Raw genomic sequence first — 15,894 nt, forward strand, 5'->3', positions numbered from 1 at the left:
TCCTCATGAATCTTCTCTAAACAACCTCTAATAAAACAATATCTTTCATTAAATAAGGGGACCAAAACTGTTCACAGTACAGACACGGCCTCATCAACACTTTGTATAATTGCAGTAGGACTTTCCTGCTCTCAAATTGAATATAAAATTCGGGCAATTTTGGTTCAGCTATACACGGCACTGGTGAGACTGCATCTGGAGTACTGTGTATAATAATGATCAACTTAAGGAAGGATGCAAGTGTGTTGCAAACAGCTCAGAGAAAGTTCACTAGAATAATACCTGGAATAAGAGGATTGTTTTGAGAACAGACTTGGCCTGTATCCACTGATGTTTAGGAGGGGGCCTGATTGAAACAAAGATGTGAGGGGTCTGGACAAGATATTTCCTCTTATTAAAATATCTAGATCTAAAGGGTCACTTTAAAAAAAAAACAGGGATTGCCTATTTAAAACAGAGTTGAGGCAAGAAAATTTCAGAGGATCTTGAGGCTTTGACCACTCAAACAGTGGTGGAAGCAGGAGTCTTAATTTTTTCTTAAAATCAGATACATCCTTGTTAAGCAATTAGGTGGAAGGTTATCAGGGATGGATGGGAATGCAGATTTAATGTTACAATCAAATCGGCCATGACCTTATTGAATGGTGAAGCAGATTCGATAGGTTGGATGGCTTACTCCTGTTCCTAATTCATAAATTCATATATTTGTAGGTATGCACATGAAATGCAACAGCATTGACATGAATGACTGGGAGGAGCTTACTACCATTCATTCAAAATGGCAACAGCTTGTCCAAAATGCTTTATGTCACAGCATTATAATGATGAGACAAATTGATATCACAAAAGGGAAGATAAGGAACCAATTCTGCATTCCAGATTGCATTACCTCATGGGACATCATCTTGTTCATTCTCACAAAGACCAATGGCTGAAAATTAGAGCACTATGAACTGATGAACTGTTCAGCCCAACAAGTCCACACCGACACTCCAAAGTGCATCCCACCGAGACACATCCCCCTACCTTTCCCTGCAACCCTACATTTCTCATGGCTAACATATCTAAACTACACATCCCCAAACACTGGGCAATTTAGCATGGCCAATCCACCTAACCCGCAATCTTTGGACTTAGAGGAAACCGGAACACCCTGCAGAAACCTGTGCAGACACCAGGAGAACATACAAATTCCACACAAGCAGTTGCCAGAGGGTGGAATTGAACCTGGGTCCCTGCTGTTGTGAGGCACCAGTGCTAACCACTGAGCCACCATGCTGCCCAATCTGTCAAATCAAGTATTTCCCAAATAATCTAGTCAATTATGTTAGAAAAACATGGACGCACACAAACAAAGACAGTAAAACTAGCTTGTGAGAGGCACCATAATATGTGATGTACATTTCTAAAGTATTTTAAGAATGAGAAAAGCAAAAAGGGAACTGTTTAAAAATAAAAGACTTGCATTTATATTGCACTTTTTATGACTGTATATCCAAAGAATTTTAGAGCTAATTAAGTACTTTTTGAAGTGAACACTATGTTCTATTATTGAAAAGTCGAGAGTGTGGTGCTGGTAAAGCACAGCAGGACAGGCAGCATCTGATGAGCTGGAGAATCAATGTTTCAGCCATAAGCCCTTCATCAGGAGTCAGATTCCTGATGAAGAGCTTATGTCCAAACCGTTGATTCTCCTGCTCCTTGGATGCTGCCTGGACTGCTATGCTTTACCAGCACCACACTCTCGACTTTTCAATAATAGAATATAGTGTTCACTTCAAAAAATACTTAATTGGCTCTAAAATTCTTTGGGTATACAGTCATGAAAAGTGCAATATAAATGCAAGTCTTTTATTTTTAAACAGTCCTCTTTTTGCTTTTCTCATTCTTAAAATACTTTAGAAATGTACATCACACTCGACTCTGATTTCTAATATCTGCAGCCCTTATTTTCTCTAATACAGAAAACACAAGCTGAGTGCAGCACAAGCAGTTTTGACCAGATAATCTGCTTCTTGTAACAATGACTGTCAGATTAGTCAGGACACTAGGAAAAACTTCTCTAGTCTTTTGAATAGTGTCAAAGGATTTTTGACATTCACTCAAGTAGGCAGACATGGTGTTAGTTTAATACATGATCCAAAAGGCACTGCCTCTGACATGGCAATACTTCTTCAGTGTGAGCCATGAACTTTGAGCTCAAGCCCAGGAGAGGGGGTTTCATTGGGAACGTTGTGAAACAGAGGCAAGAATGCTTACCAATTGAGCCACAGCTGACACTCAAAGCACACTATACCTTGTCTAACTGTGCAAATAATATCTCAAAGCCTCAGCGGAATCCTGGAGAATATGATATTGAGGACAAAATCTTAAATAATGGTGTACAATGAAACAGAAATCTCCCACAACTGTCTGTTCTTGATGTGATGACTTTTTGTTGTATTTGAAATGAGCCATTCCCTTCTGCAATACATTTTATGAAAGCAGACCTCATATCCTGGTAGCACTGCAGAGATCATGTATCCATGCACATGTCTAGATTTTGAGTGCCCACCACCCTCGATATTTCTCCAAGTCACTTTGCAATTCAGTGATACAATGACACTGCAAAAAAACTGGACAGAGAATTTACATTCATTGACTGGATTTATTTGCACAAAATTAAGCAAATACAGCAAAATCTTTCCTACAAGAACCAATAAAAGGCTTGAATCATATACCCATTAAAACTACACCAATTCCTGACAGCATATAATACAACAAAATTATTTACTAAAAGTTTGCAATAAGTTCAATAGCTCACGAAGTTCCATTTTAGCTTGGACCATGAGTTTCCACATTTACTTGGCTGGCAGTCAGTCATCGTATCCCTCACACAGCAAAGGACATTTCAATATCCACTCAACTTACAAAATTCCAGTTAAACAAAGGATAACTATATAATCATGGTTTAAATGCTTCTTATGAAAGTCCCAACATCAGCCAGTGGCTGAATAAGTTGAGACACTTTGAACTTCAACTTTAAAGCTTAAGAGAAAAAAAATGTACTCAAGCATAATGCACAAAGCAAGTTCTGTTGTCTACTAGTACAGTGTCAACATCATTAATTTTTCACAAACTTTTCATTTTTATTCACTTGTGGAATGCAGACATTACTGGCTAGCCCATGGCATTTTATTGTCCATCTCTAGTAGCCCTTGAGAAGGTTTTGGTGAGCTTCCTTCTTGAACTGCAGCAGTCCATGTGTTAATTGATTAAAGAAAATTGAGAAAAAAGGGCTATGCTCCATTGTGAAAGAGGTAAGAGTGTGGGCCAAAAGCTCAATTAAAAGCTGAATTTTAAGAACATTTGGGGGAAAATTATATTATTTTAGTAGCTCTGAATGCAGTTTTCCCATCTCTATACCAGCTTGTCTACGACAGTTTCTTGAACATATGTTACCAAAAAGATTCATCATTTAGTATTTGTGTAAAGTACAACACTAACTGAAATACTAAAGCTTCACATAACATTTTAAACTAGATTTATGAAATTCCCATCTTCATCGGTCAATTAAATTAATTCATTCAGTATTAAATGTTACAAATGGCCTGCAAGAAGTGTGTAATAAAACAGAAAATTGAAGAAATCTGAAATAAAAACATCAGATTCTAGAGATACATTTGTAGAAAGCTCAGTTTACAAGCCTAAGGAAGGGTTACACCCAGAATGTTTCTTGCCCCCTGTTCAGATGCTGACTGACCCGCTGCATATTTCCAGCATTGTCAGCTTTTATTATTTCTAAGTATTTTCACGTCAGTAAATATACCACTACACAGCTGTTTAAAATTAAGGCTTCAAGAATGATGTTTAACTCTATCCAATTTCTAAAACCACAAATTGTAAAAAGTGTATACTGCAAACACAAATAGCAAATGCACGCTTCAGCAGTTTTGAGAGAGTATGGAAATTGGCAACAGAAACAAAGCACAAAATGTGTAAGTGAATTTAAAACATTAAGATTAAATCAGGTGATACCAAAGCACATCATTTGCAGCTGGTTCTGACTAGTTACTGTACCTTGTTTTTCCATTATTCACAGGGCAGGATTTCATAACATCTGGGGGACTCAGCCTCACAGTGACTCTGAAAACCGCAACTAGCTACTTCTAATTCTACTTCTTTAGAAGCTCTTGCACAAAGTGCTTCCACCCAATCTTTCACATCAGGAATCAGATTTATAAGATTAACTGTGTTTAAGGCACAGCTTTGCAAACTCAATGTAAAAAAAATCAGTTCTGCAAATCAATTTAAAATTCCGCATTCTCACTATTATTTTATTCAATAATACTCACAAAAACTCAATCTTGAATGAGACTAATTTTAAAATGTCCTCAATTTTAAATATGAAGATAAAGCTGAAGATGTTGGAAGCACATTTTCTCAAGTTCATTCAATTCCTGTGAAGTTCATCATCTTAGGCTAGTTTATATTTTTTGTCAATGTGCATAATCACAACCACACACTGGAATTCTGAAGAATGAATCTTGGCCACACACAGTGATTCTTATTTTCATGTTATGCCACTGTGGGCACTTACCAAGTAGAACCTGGTGTTTCTTAACTGTAAGATGAAAAATAGAATTTATTTTCATTTTAGCAGTGCCTTTTCTTTTAGTGGAGCAAGGAAACAAGAGGATTATAGCACAGTCAACAACTACCAACAGGCATATAAGGGTCACAGCTGAAAAGAAGGTGGGGTTGCAAATGGCTGTTGAGTCAAACATTGAATACCACTGCACATGGAAATGGGAAAAGCAACAGAGATGAGTCTAAAGACAATTCTTTCCTAAACTTCCCAAAGAAAAGCAGTAACTATAATTTAATTTCTGGAAATGACCGCATGATTTTCAATGTAAAGAACATAGGTAGTCATTAAGTAATTCAAAGCATTGTTCAATGTCACTCAGAACAAAACAAATATTATTGATTAGAGCATTTTATAGGCTGCAAAGCATCTTATATGTACTTTTGTTTTTTAAAACTATTTTAAGTAGCTTTCAGGGGTTTACTGTATGACCCAAAAAGGGAGATTATTTTCCAGTATCATTTGCAAAAGCCAAAACTTTACACAATCCTGATTGCTTACGAGTGAAAAAGTGCAATTTTAAAAAGAATAAGATCATCATTTTCCACAGCAGTGACATGTCAATCAGCAAGGGAACCAGAATCAGAAACACAAAGCAGAAATATTATTGGGGCAGAGGAAGGGATGAAGAGGAGGAAGACAAACTGCAGTAGCTCCAAAAGTCCACACCTCTTAGAATCATGAATTCAAGTCAATGCTCTGCAGCGGAATGCTCTGACAATACACATTAAGCAAGTCTGAGCTCAAGTTGAAAGTTAATTTTTGACTGGTCGATTTGGTTCTGTGACCAATCTGCAAACCAAAAGGTAGTATAATCCAAGCTGGCCAAACTTTGAGATCTTACTGATCATTGACAAAATTTTCACTGATCATTAATTCCTAGTTTGCAATTCTGATCCACTGTAATTTGCACCCCCAAGAGAGTTAATGTTCAACTGAAATGTATTACTCAGACTTTTCCATCATAATCTCAGTGAAACTGTCAATGTTGGCTGTCATTCTGTGAAGCTGACATCAGCCTCCAACATCTGTGCATATGAAGTTTAATGTGGTAAATGAGAAGTTAGTGTCAGTAATTTCTTGTTCCTTTAAAGGGTGCATTGTTGAAGCCCTAGTAAATAGAAATCAATCGTACATCACTAAATTGACATCACCATCTTTTATGCTATTAATTCTGCATAATAACCCTCGAAAATATCATGGTTTATTGAAGCAGTATCTTTGAATAACTGATCTCAAAGCTGTAAATCCAAGTCTACATTTTAGATTTAGTTAACTGCTCCACAAATCAAAATAATAATTCAATAGCAATAACTGGGTTTGAAAATTCAAATGTTCTGATAAGCTTCTGAGTGTGTCACCTAGCTGATGGTAAAATGAAAATGCTGCAAATTAGTAGGGGCACCAATCTGGATCCATGATCATCATAATCTCTGTGGCTCTAGTTAACAGCAACAAGCTAAAGTCAATTACTATTTTTAAACTGAAGACAGCATCCATTTGAAAAATTATCATCCAGCTAGATGACTAGAAGCCTGCTAGTGAAATGAGTCAAAGGCTTTTGGCTTTAACACAAAGGAGGACATATAATCTTGAGCTCTCTTGGCAATGAACTTAATGCAAACACAAGCTAGAAATCTCAAAACTGGCCTGTGACAAAAGTAAAATCTTGAAGTGGTCAACGAGAGGCTTAAACAAGCTCTTCAACCACTAGACATAGCAGAACTAAAGTCAAATTGCTGCCAGAAATATTCAAGGCCTGGAATCTTCTGTTTTAAGATGACAACTGACAACACCTCCTAGCATCCAAATGTGCACAATTGAACAGAAACCCAGAAACTGCTGTCAGGTGACCCCCACTCTGTTGATTTGCATCATGATGTATAAGAAATAATCAACATTTTTGCTGGATGACATCACTTGCTGGAGGCGAAGGATCCTCTATAACTAGCATCAGAACATGGTGGAAAAGTAAAACACAGAACAGCTTATAAACTACTTATAGAACACAGGAAAGTACAGGAACAGACCTTTGAGCTCATGTCCACGACAATCATGTTGTCATGCTAAACTAATCTTATCTACTTGCACACAGTCTGCATCCCTCTATTCCCATATGTTCATGCGTCTGTCTAAATGTAACACTCATATCTACTTCTACCACATCCACTGGCAGCACATTCCATGCCCTTACCATCCTCTGTGTATAAAAAAATCCTTACCTCTCACATCTCCTCTAAACCTTCCTGTTCTCACTACTTTCAGGGAAATAGGAACTTGCACCCCAAGATATCAATGCTTCTAAGGGTCCTGAGATTTACTGTATAATTTCCTCTTGCATTTGACTTTGCAAATGCAATACTGCACACTGGTGCAGATTAAACTCCATCTGCCAGTTATCCACACAACTGTCCAAATGATCCATATACTACTGTGTCCTTTGACAAGCTTCCTCTCTATTCAGAACTCCACCAATTTTTGTGTTGTCTATAAACTTTCTAATCAGACCACATATATTTTCATCCAATTATATATATTACAAACAATAGAGGTCCCAGCGCAGATCCTTGTGCAACACAACTGGTCACAGACGTCCAGTCAAAAACACCCCTCCACAACTACGTTCTGTCTTCTATGGTCAAGCCAATGTTGTATGCAACTTACAAACTCACCATGGATCCCATGTCATTTAATCTTCTGGATCAACCTACTTTGATGGATCTTGTCAAATTCTTTTGTTACGTCAATTAAGTTATACACTGCCCCACCCTCATTAATCCATCTTTATCACTTCCTCAGAAAACTCAAATTTGAGAGACAAGACCTCCTCGCATAAAACCATGCTAACTAACCCTAATAAGTCCAATCTTTTCCAAATGTGAGTAAATCCTGTCCCGAAATCCTCTCCAATAATTTTCCTACACTGAAGCAAGGCTCACCAGCCTATAATTTTCTGGATGCCCTTCTTAAATAAAAGAACATTACTATTCTCCAGTCTTCTGGGACCTCACCTGTGACTGAAGAGGACATAAAGATCTCTTTCACGATTCAGGCAACCTCCTCCTTTCCTTCCCTCAATATCCTGGGTCAGATCCCATCTGGCCCTGGGAACTTACCTACATTAATAATTTTCAAGATACCACGACATCCTTAATCACCATGCTCTGGAATATTAACATACACTTTCCTAATCCATGTTCTTCTCGTTAGGGAATACCAATATGAAGTATTCATTAAAGACCTTGTGCACTTCCTCTAGCTTCAAGCATAAATCCCTACCTTTGTCACTGAGTAGACCCACCCTTTCCCTTGGTACCTTCTTGCTCCTCATAAATATATGAAATGTCTTGGTATTCTCCTTGATCATACTTGCTAAGGACATTTCATGGTCTCTTTTATACCTCATTATTTCTTGTTTAAATTCATTAACTTTACATCGGTCTATCCAGTCCAACCTTATAAGAATTATAATTTGAAAATCTTTCATTGTATAGACAAAAATTAAACTTTGGAAGAATTCAATCACTTTTGAGATTTCAAATTATTTACAAAGCAGAATAAGATTGCTGTCTTGGGGCTAGTAAATATACTCTCTCATAAAAACACAAACTCCCCTGAAATTCTAGGGGACTGCGAAGGCAATTCCTAACCATATACTTGGAAGACAAGAATATATGGAAATTCCAATGGAATCAATGGACATATTTTCCATCATTTCATCCTCTAACCCACATGTCAAGAAAATACAGCTTGGAGAGATGCCACAGAATTCCAGAGAAATTCCACCAACTATATCGTCAGCTGAACTTACACTCGATAAGAGCTGCATTAAGTATGATTAAGATATCAGAAAGGACTACTGCAGTTCTCAAGATAAAATTAATAAATTTCTTCAGGGCTCAATGACCACTTTAAGAAGTGCTACATTCAGGGAACTTGATACAGTTTTTGTATTTTGCCCCAGGAAAGGGTGTCAGTGAAACATCACAATTGACACATCCATTGCAATCATGTAAATAAATCCACCCCAGAAGGATCAAGGTTTTCAGTTTTAGCTAGGGTGAATGGCGCCTCTCATTTTGCCATGGTTGCAGTGTAATCCCCAGGAACTTCAGGCCAAGTGGCCTAAGAAATCAATACCATGCACTTTCTTATCAATTAAGTATTACATTGGGGAAAATGTGTTTCTCGTACATGCATAGTGGAAATAATAACAATATCATCTTTCTTTGAGTTCCTAACATTACCTTCTGAATCTGGATGCCATGAAATTTGAACAGCAGCGGTAGACTTACTGACTCACATTGTGCGGTTCAAAAACTCTGTGAGACCAACTTCACCTTTCTTTATGCTAATTTAAATTTTGCATCAACTGTGGAGGAGTTAAATATCCAGTCAGAATAAAAAATTCTCACATATAGCAAATTAGGAAGTAATGAGCAGTTCTTGTTCACTTTTTATGATGTGGAGGTGCTGGTGTTGATCTGGGGTAGACCAACTTAAAAATCACAGAACACAGGTTATAGTCCAACAGGTTTATTTAGAAGTACAACCCTTCAGAGTGTTGCTCCTTCATCAGCTAGCTAGTGGAGCAGGATCATCGGACACAGAATTTATAGCAAAAGATCATAGTGTCATACAGCTGATGCAATATATTGAACAAACCTAGACTGCTGTTATGTCTTGCACCTTTTAGAATGGGGTTGCAGGTTTTGATTCATTAATATGTAAATCCCAGAACTTCTTTCCAGTCACATTCTCAAGATAACTTAAGGTTTTATAAAACAAGGTGACATCTCAGTTCAGACAATGTATTAGAGGTGTTTAGTTAGAGTCTGTATGTATTCTAAACTTGAGTCAAATGGTTCTACTTCGAAAGTAGGAATTTATAAAATGACACATGGATTGACTGCCTACAGATTGTGTGCTTTTTGAACAAAATAGAATGTTTCTGCAAATGCAAATTCACCCCATAGATTCTGCATTGAGTGGCGCTGAAGTATTCCCTCTCAGTTGGGGAACACTTCAACGGTCAGGGATATTCGGTCTCAGATCTTTGGGTGACCATCCTCCAGGGCAGACTTTGGGAAATCCAACAATGCAGAGTGGACAAGCAGAGGCTGATAACCAAGTTCGGTACTCATGGGGATGGCCTCAACCGAGACCTTGGGTTCATGGCACACTACAGGAGACCCCACTACATGATACATTCCCTCACACACAAGCACACATACACACACTTACATATTCTCACACTTACACAGACCCTCTCTCATACACACGCTCTCTCTCTCAGAGACACACTGGCCCCATAGTCTCACCCATGCACACACCCTCTCACAGGCATATACTCCATCACACTCAATCATAAACTCTATCAAGCATGTGCATGCACATACACACACACACTATGATCTTTTGCTAAAATTTCTGTGCCCTATGATCCTTCTCCACTAGATATCGGACGAAGGAGCAGCGCTCCAAAAGGCTGTACTTCCAATCAAACCAGTTGGACTATAACTTGGTGTTGCATGATTTTTAACTTTGTTCACTTTTTATACGCTTAGTAGACCAAAATAAACATTGAGAAATAGACATTAAGATAGAAGTAAAAATAATAAACTTTAAAATAAATATTTAAAAGATGTATATTTTTAATAATAGTCAAAACACTTGACATTCCTCAAGTACAAAATTAGCTTTTCCCAGTGAGAGATATTGCTCAGCAGCATAAGATCTTGGTACTCTATTAAATAACTATGTAATACCAAGCCACAAAGACTTATCAACAGCTTTACAGTGAAAATAGCAACATTAAAGTTTGAAGGTTATGCCAAATCAGTGACTTCTAAATGATTTCCATCTGTTAGGACTTCAAGGGCACAAAGTATAGGAGTGCAGAAATGGATAACAGCAACATTTTGCAGCAAGTATGCAGACCCAAGAAACTGCTGTCAGTTTTACAGAGTATATGACAGCAAACAACACTTTCAACGCCATTACAATCATTTAATCCATGGCAAAAATTAGAGACAGATGGGAGCCTCCCATTCCCACATCAAAAGGGAAGATGCTACCCTCAGGGAAGTAACCCCTTTCAGACAGGATGAGTGGGGGTGGCTCTTTCAGACATGGGTTATTTGTGACTTCATGACACCAAGCACATTTAAGTTTTAAAAATCTAATGACACTAGCTTTGCAAGAAGACAGCTAGAGAATGAGGTCCATATTTTAGCGAGTAATTGAATGCTTACTATTTTCATTATGGAGGAACAGTTGAAAATGGATTCTCACTGATTATTGAAGAACTTGATCTACAAATCATCAACTTGTTTTGTTTATTTTAGTTGTTTATCATTTTACTTTGCATTATTTCATTCCTCTATAAACACAGGAGGATTCATATATTTCTCAATAACTAATCTATGGAGCAAGGATTCTCTTTTTTTTGGCCATGATATCAAATCACATGGACAGAAAAGGATTCACACTGAACCAAAGGCATGAGGGGATGAAATTCAGAAGTGAAAAAGTGACACTTAAGATCTACAGAGGCTTGGTCAAAACCAGTTGTAGTATCATGTTTAGTTTTAGACTGCAAACCATAAAAAGGACATAATGGCCTTGGAAGGGGTATTGTGCCAATTCATCAAAACGGTAATACAAATTGAATCCCGGACACGTTCTAAAGATGACTCACAACATTAATTATTTTTCTCTCCACAGATGTTGCCATTCCTACTGAATTTCTCCAATACTTCCTATTACCATTGAATAAAAATGGTTTTTACTTCCTTTATATTAAAACATGCACACACTTAAATTTCTCTCTCCTGTGTTGGTTTGTGAGGGATCAAAAGGCCTGGACAGCCATGGCTACAGGAGGGAAGCCTCCTCATAGATTTTTCATTGCTGCCAAGGTATGCCCATGTGGGCAATGACACAGAGGCACACAATGAACACATGATGCACATTAACACACAGGTTGTATAATCCAGATTTCACAAATAACCTGGAAGTTGAAGAAGTCTTTCTGTTCATTTAGCTGCAGATTCAGAACAATTGTTAAGAGTCAAAAAGGTATTACACAAAATACAGAGCTCTATGGACAATACAACCCAAGAATCAGGCTGAGTACAGAATGCTCAGTTGAGAATTGGAAAACAAATTAGAGAAATAAAAACACCATGCGTGTAGGAGAAAGTGAGGACTGCAGATGCTGGAGATCAGAGTAGAGTGTGTGGTGCTGGAAAAACACAGCAGGTCAGGCAGCAACCAAGAAGGAGAGTCGACATTTCGGGCATAAGCCCTTCATTCTAATGAATGTTAATTTTCCTGCTCCTCGGATGCTGCCTGACCTGCTGTGCTTTTCCAGCATCACACTCACCACCATGAAAAGTGTCTGTCAGTTAACGTAAAAGGGAACCCTAAAGTATTCCACATGTGTAATCAAGGAGTGGGACCAATTAGGAACCAAAAACATCTATTTATACAGAGGTGAGTGAATGATTGAAATACCCCATGAATACTTTGTACCTCTTTTGGCCAAAGAAGATTCTGCCTAGGTCATAGCTAAGAAGAAGGAAGGTGGTTCATACACTTGAAGTTTTTAAATTGATGACCTGATGGTATTGGATAGACTGTCTTTACTTGATAAGAACGTCAGAAGCCGATGAGATGCATCCAAGGGAAGTGAAAAGTGAAAATCCAGTATTCTTTGGGCTCAGGGGTGGTGCCAGAGGACTTGAGTTTGCAAATACTTGCTCAAAAATTGATGTAAATGAGACCAAATCCCCTCAAAATATTATTTTACAAGGTGGCCGTGAGCCTCCCTTTTTCTTATTTTAAAGGCAACTGTGAAGTGTCGTGTTGCACATGCAATGCAACTGGTAAAAATACTCAATGTTAAGAAATACAATTTATTTAAACATAGTTAAAATGCAAATAAAAAAAACTTTGAATAATTCTATTAGAAAATTTAACAGAATAATAGATGCAGTGACTGTCACTAATTAACAGTTCCAATATAGTAACACCGCATAAACACACTCCTTTGCAAAATGGAAAACTCAGAAAAATAGGTTTGTCCCACAGGTAACCCAGCAGTTTAGATAGGTCCATTTCCAGCTGTAACCTAGAAAGGGAAAAGATAGCTTCTACTTCTTCACTCACAATAGCAACTGCTTAAAGCCAAATCCAAAAACTAAAATCTAGAAAGCCTGATCTATGAGAGCCAGTCACACCCAGCCTGACTGGCTCTACTTTACCATCTTTTAAAAAAACCCAAAAGCCTCTCAAGCTGTTTACTTTCTTAGGAAATTCAACTGAACATAAAACACAGAACAGTACAGTACAGGCTTCTCGGCCCTTGATGTTGTGCCTACCTCTTATCCTACTCTAAGATCAAACTAACTTATATACCCCTCATTTTACTAATCATCCTTGTGCCTATCCAAGAGTTGCTTAAATGCTCCTAATGTATCTGACTCCAATACCACCACTGACAGTGCAGGCCATGCACCCACCACTCTGTGTAAAAAACTTACCTCTGACATCTCCCCTGAACCTTCCTCCAGTCATGTTAAAATTATGCCCCCTCATGACAGCCATTTCTGCCCTGGGAAAAAGTCTTTAATGAAGCACTCTATCTATGCCTTTCAAAATCTTGTACACCTCTATCAAGTCACCTCTCACCCTTCTTCGCTCCAATGAGAAATGCCCTAGCCCCTTCAACCATTCTTTATGAGACATGCCGTCCAAGCCAGCCAGCACCCTGGTAAACCTCCCCGGCACTCTTTCTAATGCTTCCACATTCTTCCTATAATGAGGCGACCAGAACTGAACACAATATTCTAAGTGTGGTCTAACAGGGGTAACGTAAACTCACAGCTCTTAAACTTAATCCCACTGCAATGAAGGCCAACACACCATATGCCTTCTTAACAACCCTATCAACTTGGATGCAACTTTGAAGGATCTATGGACATGGACTCCAAGATCCCTCTGTTTCTCCACACTGCAAAGAATCCTGCCTTTAACCCTGTATTCGGCATTCAAATTCAACCTTCCAAAATGAATCACTTCACATTTTTCCAGTTGAACTCCATCTGCCACTTATCAGCCCAGTTCCACATCCTGTCAATGTCCTACTGCAACCTACAACAGCCATCCACACTATTCAGGACTCCCTCAACCTTCATGTCATTGGAAAACTTACTAACCCACACTTCCATCTCCATCCAAGTCATTCATGAAAAAATCACAGAGCAGAACCGATCCCTGTCGAACACCACTGGTCACCAAGCTCCAGGCTGAATACTGCACATCTACTACCAGAATTGGCTGGTCTTCTATGGGCCAGCCAATTCTGTATCCAGACAGCCAAATTTCCCTGTATCCTTTGCCTCCTTACTTTCTGAATGACTACCATTGGGAACCTTATCCAAGGCCTTGCTAAAATCCATTTACACCATATCCATTGCTCTACCTTCATCAATATATTTTGTCACATCCTCAAAGAATTCAAAAAGGCTTGTGAGGCATGACCTGCCCCTCACAAAGCCATGCTGACTATCTCTAATCAAACTATAGTTTTCCAAGTAAACATAAATTCTGTCTCTCAGAATCCTCTCCAATAATTTGCCCACCACAAATGTACGATTGACTAGTCTGTAATTCCCAAGATTCCCTATTCCCTTTCTTGAACAAGAGAATAATATTTATCACCTCCAATCATCTGGCACGACTCCATTTGACAGCGAGGATGCAAAGATCATTGCCATAGGCACAGCAATCTCTTCCGTCACTTTGCTTAGTAATCTTGGGTATATCCTGTCTGGTCCAGGGGACTAATCAATTCTTATGTTTTCAAAATTTTCAGCACGCCCTCCTTCTTAACATGAACCTGTTCAACGTTGTCCTCAAACATCATGGTCCCTCTAGTAGTGAAAACTGACGCAAGGTATTCATTAAGGACTCTCTTATATCCTCCGATTCTAGGCACAAGTTCCCTCCACTATCCATGATCAGCCCTACTCTAACTCTGGCCATCCTCTTGTTCTTCACATAAGTGTAGAATGCCTTAGGGATTTCCTTAATCCTACCTGCTAAAACTTTTTCATGATCCCCTTCTAGCTCTCAAATCCATTCTTCAGTTCCTTCCTGGCCACCTTCTAATCCTGTAGAGTCCGGTCTGATTCTTGCCTCCTCAGTTTTAAGTAAGCTTCCTGCTTCCTTCTTCCTTTTGACTCAAAGTTCGACATCCCTTGTCACCCAAGGTTCCTTCACCCTAGCATCGCTTCTTTGCCTCAGTGGGACAAACCCCTCTATCCAGCACTATCATTAAGTGCTCCCTAAACAACCTCCACATTTCTGCCGTGCATTTTCCTGAGAACATCCGTTCCCAGTTTAGGTGCCCCAGTCCCTCCTTAAGTACCTTATACATAAATGCTTCAATACCTGGCATTCAACTGGTCTTAAACAAAAAACCGGGACAAAACAACCTCTTGAAGTCCCAGCTTCGTCGCATCTGGCAGTTACAGTTCAGTCAGTTTATCTTGGGTGGTGGGGAAGCTTCTAGATGCAATTATTCAGGACAAAAATAATAGGTCACTTGGGCAAATGTGGCATAATTAAAGAAAACCAGCAAATCATACTTGAAGCTTGTTTGAAGACCTAACAAAGAGGGTTAATGAGTGTAATACCAATGATGTGGTGGAAGTAGTATTTCAAAAAGGCATTTGATACAGTCTTGCAAACAGGCTTGGGAGCAAAGTTATAGCTTACAGAATAAAAGGGACAGTAAAAAAACATGGAGTCAAAATGGGTTGAATAATAGGAAATGGAGAGTGGCAGTTAATGAATGTTTATCAAACTGGAGGAATGTTTGCAGTGACGTTCTACAGGGATCAGTTATCGGACCCATGTCTTTTCTGATATACATCAGTGACCTTGGCATGCAGGACACAATTTCAAATTTTTGAGGAGAAAGTGAGGTCTGCAGATGCTGGAGATCAGAGCTGAAAATGTGTTGCTGGAAAAACGCAGCAGGTCAGGCAGCATCCAGGGAACAGGAGAATCGACGTTTCGGGCATAAGCCCTTTATGCCCGAAACGTCGATTTTCCTGTTCCCTGGATGCTGCCTGACCTGCTGCGCTTTTCCAGCAACACATTTTCAGCACAATTTCAAATTTGACAGATAATATAAAACTTGGAAGCATGTTATACTGTGCAGAGAACAGCACAGAATTTCAAAAGGACAAAACAAA

At 38.7% G+C, this 15,894-nt stretch overlaps 1 protein-coding gene across 8 annotated transcripts in view; it reads right to left on the reverse strand.

Annotated features, from left to right (window-relative positions):
- supt3h (SPT3 homolog, SAGA and STAGA complex component) overlaps positions 1-15,894 on the reverse strand; it is a 469,791-nt gene that overhangs the window by 269,159 nt on the left and 184,738 nt on the right. The window lies entirely within an intron of this gene.

The sequence above is a fragment of the Chiloscyllium plagiosum genome, chromosome 3 (genome assembly GCF_004010195.1).
Source record: "Chiloscyllium plagiosum isolate BGI_BamShark_2017 chromosome 3, ASM401019v2, whole genome shotgun sequence".
NCBI classification, from domain to species: domain Eukaryota; kingdom Metazoa; phylum Chordata; class Chondrichthyes; order Orectolobiformes; family Hemiscylliidae; genus Chiloscyllium; species Chiloscyllium plagiosum.